The sequence below is a fragment of the Malus sylvestris genome, chromosome 13, assembly GCF_916048215.2.
Source record: "Malus sylvestris chromosome 13, drMalSylv7.2, whole genome shotgun sequence".
In the NCBI taxonomy this organism is placed as follows: domain Eukaryota; kingdom Viridiplantae; phylum Streptophyta; class Magnoliopsida; order Rosales; family Rosaceae; genus Malus; species Malus sylvestris.
The window spans coordinates 11,732,278-11,744,725 of NC_062272.1; the positions used below are offsets into that span (position 1 = coordinate 11,732,278).

Genomic DNA, 12,448 nt, shown 5'->3' on the forward strand with positions numbered 1-12,448 from the left:
TGATTGGGTAATTCCCTAATTGTAAGCTTTAATAACTAAATTCTTCCAAATGGTAAGAGTTGCTCGAAAGGACGCAAGGAAATTGGTGTAATATGAGAAAGTAGATCGATGATAATATCTCAAGTAAGGCTTTGGAATATGACACCTGAATGTACGTCCTCAAAACATACTATAATATTTCCTTTCACCATGCCACGTGCTAATAGGTCTTCACAGCTTTCTCGATACTTAGCTCACTCTAACAATGAGAAATTAACTCGTACTTCGATTCTCCTATCTACCCGTGGAAGTGATCCAGAAGGTGGCTAGTCGAAAAGATTATGTTTATCTAGATAGGTGATAAGGTAGAAAAAAACTATGAGTTTACTGGTGATAAGGTAGAAACGACTATGAGTTTACTGTCCTAATACAAAGCTTGCTCCTAACTTTTCGAAATTTAGTTTCTTCGGCTCCAGCAGTCGCTGTTAATCAGTTTATTAGTCGTGCCGCTGATTGACGTATATACGATAATTTTAATATTGTTCGTTACCCTGAAACTGTAAATCGATGTTCTGGCACAAGGGTATCACTTTCAGATACTAGCATGTGTGTGGTATCAAAAATCATACCGCCTGAATACTGGTTGACAATTCATGGATATCGGACAATATCATCAATTAGTAGCGCCACTATAGGCTGATTACTTACTAGAGCCCACTTAGGTAGTGGTTTTTTTACGACTGATAAGGAATTGGTCCTATGAGGATTCCATAATTCTAGGGGAATTACTCAATATCTCAAAGATTTTGCACCACTCATAGGTATAACAACTCGCACCTCGGTGCCTATACTCATTGAAATGACGAGTATATCACCAAAATAAATTTGGATACTAGTATTAGCTAGGATTCCCAAAGCCATAAAGGGGAATTTGCTAATAATCTACTTTAAAACGAGTTTAAACGGAAGTCGATCTTTATCCTGAAGACCCAAAATGATAACTAGTGTTTAAGAAGATTAGTACTATTGGGAACCAAAAGTGATTGTTCCCCTGATGTTCTTATGTTAAGTGCTATCCTTTTAGCACCCTACTGTCACTCAAGACAATTTTGGAATTTTGACGAAGTAAACTTCGTAGAAATCCCAATAAATGGTATACTAACGGGTATTGCCAAGGAATCAAAATCAATTTCGATTTCCTATCTCGAAAAGGTTGATAATGATGGCTCAAGAATAATGATGGATTTGATTTATAGATCCCTGGTGATACACCGATATCGATACATTAACCATACTTTAGGGCCATCAACTAGTCTTAAGTCTACGTCTTTCCTTGGCAGAAAAGTTTTTCGCTTTAAGCCTAAAAGCGTTCACCAAAGTAATATTCTAAAATTTCGACAAGTTGGCAAAACTACCTAAAACTTAGGAAAAACTAACACATTTTTCACAGTCAACGAGGCGGCAAGTTTGAAAATTAGACTCATAGAATGTTTTCATCACGCGTGTAATGGATGTAATACTGCCCAACTTATGCTCTGATACCAAACTGACACACCCCGATCAAGAATGTCTACTAGGACTCCGAATCGAGTTGTGATGGCCGACACCTGGAATATGACAAAGCTATAAAGTATGGTGATGTGGAAAATGTGAATAAATTTAAACCTAATAATGTCTAAAGACGAGAGTGCGCTGTGAACGGGAATGAACCTATTTCACACGTGATGTCAGAGCATAAGTAAATAGTGTGGGTAAAGATCATACCCTCAGAGGTAGCCACCTATATTGAGATTCGCCAAGAATCCTCGTCGATACAAACTTTCAACAATTAAAACCTGGGAAGGCGCAAAACAGAAAACGTGAGTGGGCAAAAACAAAACTTTTCAAAACCATTTCTCTTTCCAAAAGTAATAACCCCTCGTTGTAAAACCCGTATAATTTCTCAAAAAATAGGATACATACATATAACAAAACCATACTCAAATTACCAAAATCCACATATATACCATGTTAAATGTCTCATCATAATGAAATAAGTAAACCAGGTGAAATAAATCAATCAAAGTAACATGTCAGCCGGATCCACTTATTGTGGCATGTACGACTGAACCTATAGCTCATCAAGTATGCCTGCACACAAGTCGGAACCAGGGCTGGGTGTAAATAAGTACGCTCAAGTGCTCCAATCACGTGAAGACTGTGCAAATAATCGCAAGTCACCTACGAATCGAAACCACTTATAGTGGTCTGTACGATAGGGCTGTGCACCAAACCTAGATCCAAGGTGAGCATGCGGTGCAGGAGGTGAACATCACGTGAATGACTATACCCTGGCCACGGACGGGAGCACTAACATTGGGGTGCATGTTTATGAGCTCTAAATGCATCTATGTATCACCATCATAATGCAACTCACAATCATCAATACCTATACTCACCTGGAACTTACCTGTTCGTCCGCAAGGTCAAGAATATCATACACCATTACTAGAAGCATATTCTAAGATATAAAGCATTTGACATGGTATTTAAATCATAAAATCATTTAAATCAACTTTTCTGGGAAAAACATAAAGTATATATATATAAATATTGAATACCAAAAGCCCACTCACTAGTATGTGGCAGGGTCGTGGCAGGGTCGTAACCCCCGAGTCTAGCCTGGCCCAGATCGTCCTCGAGAAACGTCTCACCTATATGTGAAATAACTGATTAAACATTAATTCGATAGCACATACATAAAACCTAGGATCAACTTTTCATACGTTGCTCAATTAGAATGTTTGAATATACTACCGTGGTCTACTCAACACCACGAGCATCCCCTAAATTAAAACTAAGTGGACTTAATTCACTTTAAACATAAGGCCTAAACCAATTAAATGGCTTAGGTCCAAATTGAAATGACTTAAAGGTTGGGCTGGCCATACAGATTCCAAAATATTATTATTATTATTATTTTATTATTATTTTTTATTAGTTTATTTTTTAAATCGAATTGGGTTTTTGGTTTGGGCTATCAACACAGCCCAATAAATTAGGTTTTGGTTCTGGACTCATTTTTAACAAGGCTAATAAAATGGGATAGGACCACTTTGACCCAAAACAAATTGTGGCCCCCTGGAACTATTAGAGAATAACACCGGAATTTGGTGTTCTTGCCGGACAATTTCTCCAACTTCGATTCAGGGTCAAAACTCAACCAAAAACCTTCATTCAAAACCCAAAATGAAGATCAAGGAGTAAGGATTCGAGCCTTACCAAGATGGAGTGACGTTGCCGTCGAGATCGTCCGAAAAAAGCCCTAAAACTCGCGGCCACTCGCCGGAAAAATTCTAGAAATGTTTTTCCCCAAAGGTTATGCATCCACACCACTCCAAAATGTCTCAAAATATCCTTATCTAGTCTAAACATAATTTTATAGCGGTCTAAGGTGCTTACCTTAATCAAAAGGTTCGAGATCTTGTCGGAGTCACCACACCGTGACTACACAATATTGGGGGTGAAAAAGGATGAGAGTAGCACGTGAGGGAGAAAAGGGAAAGGTCCTAATGGTTGTATTGTGTGTGCGAGTATGTGTGTGTGTGTTGTGTCAGGGACGAGAGCATCAAGCGAGGGAGAGGTGCGGGAGAGTGTGAGGGAGAAAAGGAGAAGTTTTTGGAGTGGGGGAAAGGGCACAGGTAGGATGGGTAAATAATAAGGCCCTTGATTGGGCCATAGGATTTAAGCCCTAAAAATGGGTCCAAAGAAGAAATAACCCAACCCAAAATAGAATTTCGCCCATTCTCGTTCTTAATTCATGCCATTGTGCTCGAGCACCATTTAATTTCACGAGCGAGAAAATAATTTAAAACTATATATATCCATCCACATCACTATACCACGAGGGCATTATCGACATTTTACATACTCAGGGATAAAATATATAATAATTAGGGACGGGCTGTTACAGTATTAGATAAATTCAACATATTCATTATAGGCTCAACTTTTTTTTTTTTTAAAGCATGTTTAAAAGCAACCTACATACTACTTTTAAAAGCTGATGTCTAGACTCTAGAGGCCATTGCTTTTAAAATAAGCAAGATACTTAGTTGACTAAACAATTTTTATTAATTAACTTTAAAGGGAAGTAGTTTTTAGTGAGAAAAGGTAATACCAAATAGAGTTTTAGTCACTTTCCGTTGTAGATTTATCGCCAACCCATTTAAGAGACGAACTGGTTGGGTTATATAACATGAAACCAACCCAAATTTTTTTGTACTAGGTCAAGCCTGGGGTTTTCACAACTTAAACATGCCAAGCCTTTGTTTGCAAAGAACAAAACCGCATGTTAGGCCTTCATAAGGGTTTGGTCTAAAATACGCCTAGGGGTGAGCACAAAAACTGCTAAACCAGAAACCAAATCGAACCATGATAAAAAAAATACCATAAAAAATTGCGTTGACCAAAAGGTCAAAATCAGGACAAAAATCGAACCGGACCGTCTCAAATCGGTTATAGTTCTAATTTAGAAATACTAAGAACTGGAGGAACCAGACCGAACCACTTTTAATATAAATTATTATATTTTATGTAAATAAGCCATTTTTTCAAGAAGGCCAAATGCATAAGCATATACTCTCAATATCTAAAAAGCCCAACCGCACCAACCTCTTCCCAGCCTGATGGTGAAGTGGACTTGCATGACATTGTTGGTCCAAGTTCAAACGTTGGTGTGCTGCTAAAACCCAGCATCGTGGTTATGAATGGGTATGTTTCCGATTTAACAAGGTGATAAATCTATAGCAATCACTTAACATCCTTTAAAAAATTTTGGGTGATCCTTATTCTGGGAAAAGGATCCACTTTGTGGTGATCCTAGAGATCTCTACATCCTAACAGTTCATCGTACATCGTGTGACAAGTTTTCGTCAGATACTATTTATGTTTAATTTTAAATATAAAAAAATTAAATGATTTCTGACCACATGATATATGATGAATAACTAGAATATCATAATCCCTAGGATCCCCACAACTGGATCCAGATGGGATCCAATTCCCTTATTCTGAGCAAGGTGATAAATCTATAGCAATCACTTAACATCCAAAAGGGAGACCTTTAAAAATTTTTGGGTGATCCTTATTCTGGGAAAAGGATCCACTTTGTGGTGATCCTAGAGATCTCTACATCCTAACAGTTCATCGTACATCGTGTGACAAGTTTTTGTCAGATACTATTTATGTTTAATTTTAAATATAAAAAAATTAAATGATTTTTTACCACACGATATATGATGAATAACTAGAATGTCAGAATCCCTAGGATCCCCACAAATGGATCCAGATGGGATCCAATTCCCTTATTCTGAGCAAGTAACTCAGCATCATTGATCTTGCAAATCCACTAAGGTGCTAAAGCAATTTTTGGGTGGGACATTTGTCACTTGCTCTCTCTAATCTTCGTCAACCACTAGTCATGAATCTTGTAGATCTAGTAGTGGAAACTCAAATTTGTTCGAATTTATTGTTGAAATATGTGTTTGGTAGTGGAAGTAAGATTTGAATATATATATATATATATATATATATATATATATATATATATATATATATTTTGGTTAGAAATGTAACATAAACCAAACCTTATAATTTTAAAAATAAATTTAAGTGAAACTACATAGAATATCTCATGTGTGACAAATTTTTATGTTGTTCAATATGTTACGTGTCAGAAAAATCTCCACCGATACTTCTCACTGAGTGGAGCCCAAACCAACATGAATAATGCACCATTACCAATATTTGGCATGTAATATCCAAAGATTTCCATGTGTAAAGAACTCGAGCCTCGAAGATATGGTCCACCAAATTCACCACGTCTCGTCCACAAATGGTGAGGCAGCGAAGCCATGCCGGCCTAGGTAGTCATTTCTTTGTTATGGTATTTTGACAAGGTTCAATCACATAGATCCCACAGACAATGTTTTCTGCTCGTCAGCTTTGATTCCTGTGTCTATATTTAATCGCCTAATTTAGTCCCCGGGGGCTTCTTTTCTAGTTTCTAGTTTTTAGTTTTGTGGAAGGTAGGGTTGCAGACTTGCAGTACTCTCTGATCGGATATATATGGACTTGCTGATCATCCTTCTTTATAATGATATACAGATGTAACTGTTAAAAATTCTGAAGTAGAAAATCTCCTAAACATACTAGAATTTTTGAAACTATTATTATAAGATAATAATGAACATACTAGAATTTTCGACATAGTATTATAAGATAGTTATGGTATGTGTATGTAAGACTTTTCATGTTTTTGTACCATAGGTCGGGATGATCTGCTTAGTTTCATTACTAATTACATCGAGACATTTTGTACAAAAACTTTACACCCATTAATATGTGCATGTAGTTTGGTTGGGGATAAAAAAACAATGTCGTTATGGGTCACTGAACTGACTCTCAAACTTTGACATGGTAAGAGTGGGCTAACTCTCAGCCTATTAAATCTAAATTGGGATTACGGATTGAAAACCCTTGGATCACAAGTTTGGACCACAAATTGAAAACTTAAATCAAATTCACTAGATCGAAATCAAAGCAAATAGTGTTACCAATGTGGAATTAGCTACACATGAGGTAGACTAAAGAGTGATCCCAAAAGAGATGACATCTTGAAGAATAAAAAAAGATGACATCTTGAATAATCTACAGTCCAACATTAGGACCCTAATCGAAATGAATAACGGTTTATGATGAATGATTTCACTATTAATTGCATCAAGACCTTTAGTATAAAATCCATACCCAATAGTTGGTGCTAGTAGTTAATCAGTGACTATATCTATAACCGCTTGCAAGCATGTTTTGTACTAGAAGTTTGATCGGTTTGATTCAACCAAATTACGAATTAGAAGTTATGAACGGAGTTTTGGACCAGTTTTGCTAGCTCAATTTGATTTTGCCGCTGAATTCAAAACTTGAAAGAAAATAATAGACCAATGGGTCTGGTTTAGGGACACTTTGGGATTGCTTTAAAAAAAAAATTGTTTCTATTGCACTTTAAGAATAATCAGTTGTAAATTAAAGCAATTGAGCTTTTGATAAACTGTAATTTAAAATTTTTGTGAGTATAAAAAGCAGTGTGAAAACGTTTTGTAAATTTTAATAAGTGATATAATGTATAGAACGACAAAAATAGACATGGTAGTAGGGGTAGTGATGACGATAGTGGTCGTTGCTGGCGACGGTGGCAATGTTGGTGGTGGTGGTGGTGGTGATGCCAGTGGTGTGTAAGGTTGGTGGATGCAATTATACGTGGTAGAGACGATGAATGTGACGGTGGCGATGGGGCGGCGATTGTGATGGCAATGACAATGGTGGGTGCCAATAGTGTGGTTTGGTGGTTCAAGTGTGTAAGGGACAATGGTGGTAGGCCTCGACAGTGGTGGTTGTGGTTGTGGTTATGGTTGCATTCGTAGCATTTTGGTTGTGGTGGCTACGACGATTATGGTGCGATGGCAATGGTGAAGGTTGTTGTGGTGACAATGGTCGGAGTCGTGCTTGTGGTGGTGGTGGTGGTCAGTGGAGTACCCAAGAAATATTATTTGGAGGGTCAGTAAGAATAACGCACTTGCAAAATTTTTTGAACTGAATAGCATGCAAATTGGCATTTTGTTGAGCCTTGGAAGGCTTGTCGATAAATGCCAATCACTTTCGAGCAAGCGTGTCGACAGATGCTAACGTAGGCCGAATCAGCCTATCGACAGATGCCCATATCAGCACATACAAAGGTATGAGGCTAGCAGCCACCCAACTGTCCTTACAAAACGATGATAATCTTATATCATATGATCTAAAATGCTCTCTATGTCATTCAGGTAAGATTACTTCTATGGTAATGGATACTACTCAACCAGCGTTCTAGCTTTCGAAATCAAGACAATGTGAACCTCAACCAGCACGTTCAATGCTGAGAAACTAGCCTATGAAATTCAATAAGCTGAATCAAACTCTGACCTTTCTGCTTCAACTTAAGACATGCAACTAGAATTTACCCTTGCATCATATGCTCTTCAAGTACCTAGCCTTCCAAACCAAACAGGATCAACAAATTGCATAACCAAATTCAGAAGATTATCAAACACCCAAATCCCAAATGTACCTAATCTAAGCATAAGGTCAAACAAAAGCAAAACTTCAAAAGGCAAATGAGAAGGAAATTTTGCATTTTTTATTCTTTATGCACCTAACTATGAAAAAAGAAAAATATTCTGCAAATAAATAACTGGAAGTCAACATTCAGTGCAAAAAGTTCCCAACAACCAAATAATTCAAGTAAATTACATAAATGTAGAATATGCAGCAGAAAAACAGATATCAATCTACTTAAATCCACCCTTTTCCCACATTTTCTCAGCAACCAATCACTCCCCCAAAACAAGATACAAAACAAAAAACATCAAAACAAATCCAACCCAATTCACAAATCTAAAAACCAACAATAAAGATTCTAACTTTACACTGAAATTCAAAGTATTAATGAGCAGGAATCAAAACTTACAAGAACTAATGGGCAGGAATCAGCTGAGCTTCTCCCTCTCTCTCTCTAACAAGTGAAGTGGAGTGAAGGAAGCAATGAAAGATTCAGCAGAGATGTGAGGGAACACAATTAAATGGGAAAATCTTTCACTATTTTTTCTATGAGAGGTCAGAGTCAGCGTCCAGAAACTCACTGTCTCCCCTCCGCAGCATTAGCGAGGCCCCCGTCTAGTTCAAAGCAATAAATGGGGATAGAAAGTGGGACTTTTCTGTTTGTGGACAAAAATAAAATAATTAAATTATCTTTGGAAAATAAAAAATAGAATAAAATGCACACAAGGTTGTAATTTTCTAACGTCTCTTTGGAGAGGGGCTTTCATTTTCAAATTCCAAATGGGGGCGTTGGAGTGGCCCCTCAGTGGTGAGGCAGCGTGATAAAGTTACCTAGCAGTGCATGTGGAGGACGAGTGTTTGTGACGTGGGAAGTGGGGTGACGGGTACGTGGCAGTTGAATGGGGTGAGTATATGATATTTTCCATTCGTAAATCTGAAGTGTTAGCTTCGTCTCCCATATATTATGAGATGCGCTATCCACACACCTAATTTTACTTCTTACATATCTCTTGATAATTTTTGTACAATGATTTTCTTCAATTCATCCGATCCGACGGTTGAAAATTAAAAAGACGTTTGAGAAGTAAAATGTGATGTGTGGATATCATACTCCTATATTATAAGTTTGATATTCAATTATGGTTCTCTCGTGGATCCGAAGGCCTGGCAAACGGGTCGTGTCAGTCGTGTTCTTGTCGTTTTCGTGTAACACCTGTTATTTTAACAGGTCGTGTCGTGTCACACCCGTTATCTTAACGGGTCCTTAACAGGTCGTGTCACTTTACCCAACGGGTAAAGTGACCCGACCCTTTATGACCCATTATGACCCGTTAAGAAAAAAAATTTTTTTTTCTTAAATTTGCACATACCACACATTGCCACATAAATATTACTTCAAAACATTAAAACACATTTGTCGTTTAAGTACTACATCTACACTCGAAAATAAGAGCCTAATAAAAAAATAATACATACAATACTAATCTATTACAAATTTTAAATGTGCAAGGATATGCAAAATGAAACAGTTTTTGTTTTCAAGGTTGTGAAATCTTTCTCAAAAGTTTAAACCTCAATTTACAAAATCCTCGATTTACATCGATCATCATAAAATTGCATTGGAACTTTGGCTTGATCTATTGCCTTCAAGAGTTATGTTGATGATGTTTTCAGTAAGGTTTTCCACGTCATAACTATCTTCTGCATAAACTAAGCATAGAAAAACCAAACATTAAAAATCATTCAAATTATGAGAAGTTTACCAAAATAATTATGAAAAAAAATAAAACAATAGTACTATACCATACTTTTATTAAGTATAAACATAAGATTTTGTGGTATCCACTAGTGTAAATATTTTAAATTGAAGATCGAATTCAATCATTGTATTCATATAAGGTCAAGGAGTGTAGTTGTAAAAAATCATCAAAATCGGAGTTAAATTAACCGTTAAATCGTGATTTTTCGTTTATAACCGTCGAAAAGTTTTGTCCCGTTACGTGCTCTCTGAATGTTTGTTTTTTGCAATTTTTGGCGTATGCGATCTCGAAATATATAAAAACATGTTTGACGGTTTGATCATTGAAACTAGTTTCGTAGAATGAGTATCCCATCAAAACAATAGATTCACTAATACTTAAGAGTTTATTCATACTTTTATTAAGTATAACATAAGATTTTGTGGTTTCCACTAGTGTAAATATTTTAAATTGAAGATCGAATTCAATCATTGTATTCATATAGGGTCAAGGAGTGTAGTTGTAAAAAATCATCAAAATCGGAGTTAAAATGACCGTTAAATCGTGATTTTTCGTTTAGAACCGTCGAAATGTTTTGTCCCGTTACTTGATCTCTGAATGTTTGTTTTTTGCAATTTTTGGCGTATGCAATCTCAAAGTATATATAAACATGTTTGACGGTTGGATCATTGAAACTAGTTTCGTAGAATGAGTATCCCATCAAAACAATAGATTCACTAATACTTAATAGTTTATTCATACTTTTATTAAGTATAATATAAGATTTTGTGGTATCCACTAGTGTAAATATTTTAAATTGAAGATCGAATTCAATCATTGTATTCATATAGGGTCAAGAAGTGTGGTTGTAAAAAATCATCAAAATCGGAGTTAAAATGACCGTTAAATCGTGATTTTTCGTTTAGAACCGTCGAAAAGTTTTGTCCCGTTACTTGATCTCTGAATGTTTGTTTTTTGTAATTTTTGACGTATGCGATCTTGAAGTATATACAAACATGTTTGACGGTTGGATCTTTGAAACTAGTTTCGTAGAATGAGTATCCCATCAAAACAATAGATTCACTAATACGTAATAGTTTATTCATACTTTTATTAAGTACAATATAAGATTTTGTGGTATCCACTAGTGTAAATATTTTAAATTGAAGATCGAATTCAATCATTGTATTCATATAAGGTCAAGGAGTGTAGCTGCAAAAAATCATCAAAATCAGAGTTAAAATGATCGTTAAATCGTGATTTTTCTTTTTATAACCGTCGAAAAGTTTTGTCTCGTTAATTGATCTCTTAATGTTTGTTTTTTGTAATTTTTGACGTATGCGATCTCGAAGTATATACAAACATGTTTGACGGTTGAATCATTGAAACTAGTTTCGTAGAATGAGTATCCCATCAAAACAATAGATTCACTAATACTTAATAGTTTATTCATACTTTTATTAAGTATAACATAAGATTTTGTGGTATCCACTAGTGTAAATATTTTAAATTGAAGATCGAATTCAATCATTGTATTCATATAAGGTCAAGGAGTGTAGTTGTAAAAAATCATCAAAATCGGAGTTAAATTAACCGTTAAATCGTGATTTTTCGTTTATAACCGTCGAAAAGTTTTGTCCCGTTACTTGCTCTGAATGTTTTTTTTTTGCAATTTTTGGCGTATGAGATCTCGAAATATATACAAACATGTTTGACGGTTGGATCATTGAAACTAGTTTCGTAGAATGAGTATCCCATTAAAACAATAGATTCACTAATACTTAAGAGTTTATTCATACTTTTATGAAGTATAACATAAGATTTTGTGGTATCCACTAATGTAAATATTTTAAATTGAAGATCGAATTCAATCATTGTATTCATATAAGGTCAAAGAGTGTAGTTGTAAAAAATCATCAAAATCGGAGTTAAATTAACCGTTAAATCGTGATTTTTCGTTCATAACGGTCGAAAAGTTTTGTCCCGTTACTTGCTCTCTGAATGTTTTTTTTTTGCAATTTTTGGCGTATGCGATCTCGAAATATATAAAAACATGTTTGACGGTTGGATCATTGAAACTAGTTTTGTATAATGAGTATCCCATCAAAACAATAGATTCACTAATACTTAAGAGTTTATTCATACTTTTATTAAGTATAACATAAGATTTTGTGGTATCCACTAGTGTAAATATTTTAAATTGAAGATCGAATTCAATCATTGTATTCATATAGGGTCAAGGAGTGTGGTTGTAAAAAATCATCAAAATCGGAGTTAAAATAACCGTTAAATCGTGATTTTTCGTTTATAACCGTCGAAAAGTTTTGTCCCGTTACTTGCTCTCTGAATGTTTGTTTTTTGCAATTTTTGGCGTATGCAATCTCGAAGTATATACAAACATGTTTGACGGTTGGATCGTTGAAATTAGTTTCGTATAATTCGTATCCCATGAAGTTCAATGGTGTGTGTGTGTATATATATATATATATTTATTTATTAAGTAGATTTAAATATATTTATTTTGTATGTATAATTATTATAGTTTTTAGGGGTATAAAATTTAATATATATATATATATATATAATTATTATAG

The 12,448-nt window shown here is 35.3% G+C and overlaps 2 protein-coding genes across 4 annotated transcripts in view; both read right to left on the bottom strand.

Annotated features, from left to right (window-relative positions):
• LOC126595816 (uncharacterized) overlaps positions 1-8,791 on the bottom strand; it is a 99,602-nt gene extending 90,811 nt beyond the window's left edge. Inside the window, exon 1 of the mRNA XM_050262119.1 lies at positions 8,525-8,791. The gene's annotated coding sequence lies outside the window, so the exon portion shown is untranslated. The remainder of the gene's footprint in view (positions 1-8,524) is intronic.
• LOC126595820 (uncharacterized) overlaps positions 1-12,448 on the bottom strand; it is a 75,609-nt gene that overhangs the window by 54,961 nt on the left and 8,200 nt on the right. The window lies entirely within an intron of this gene.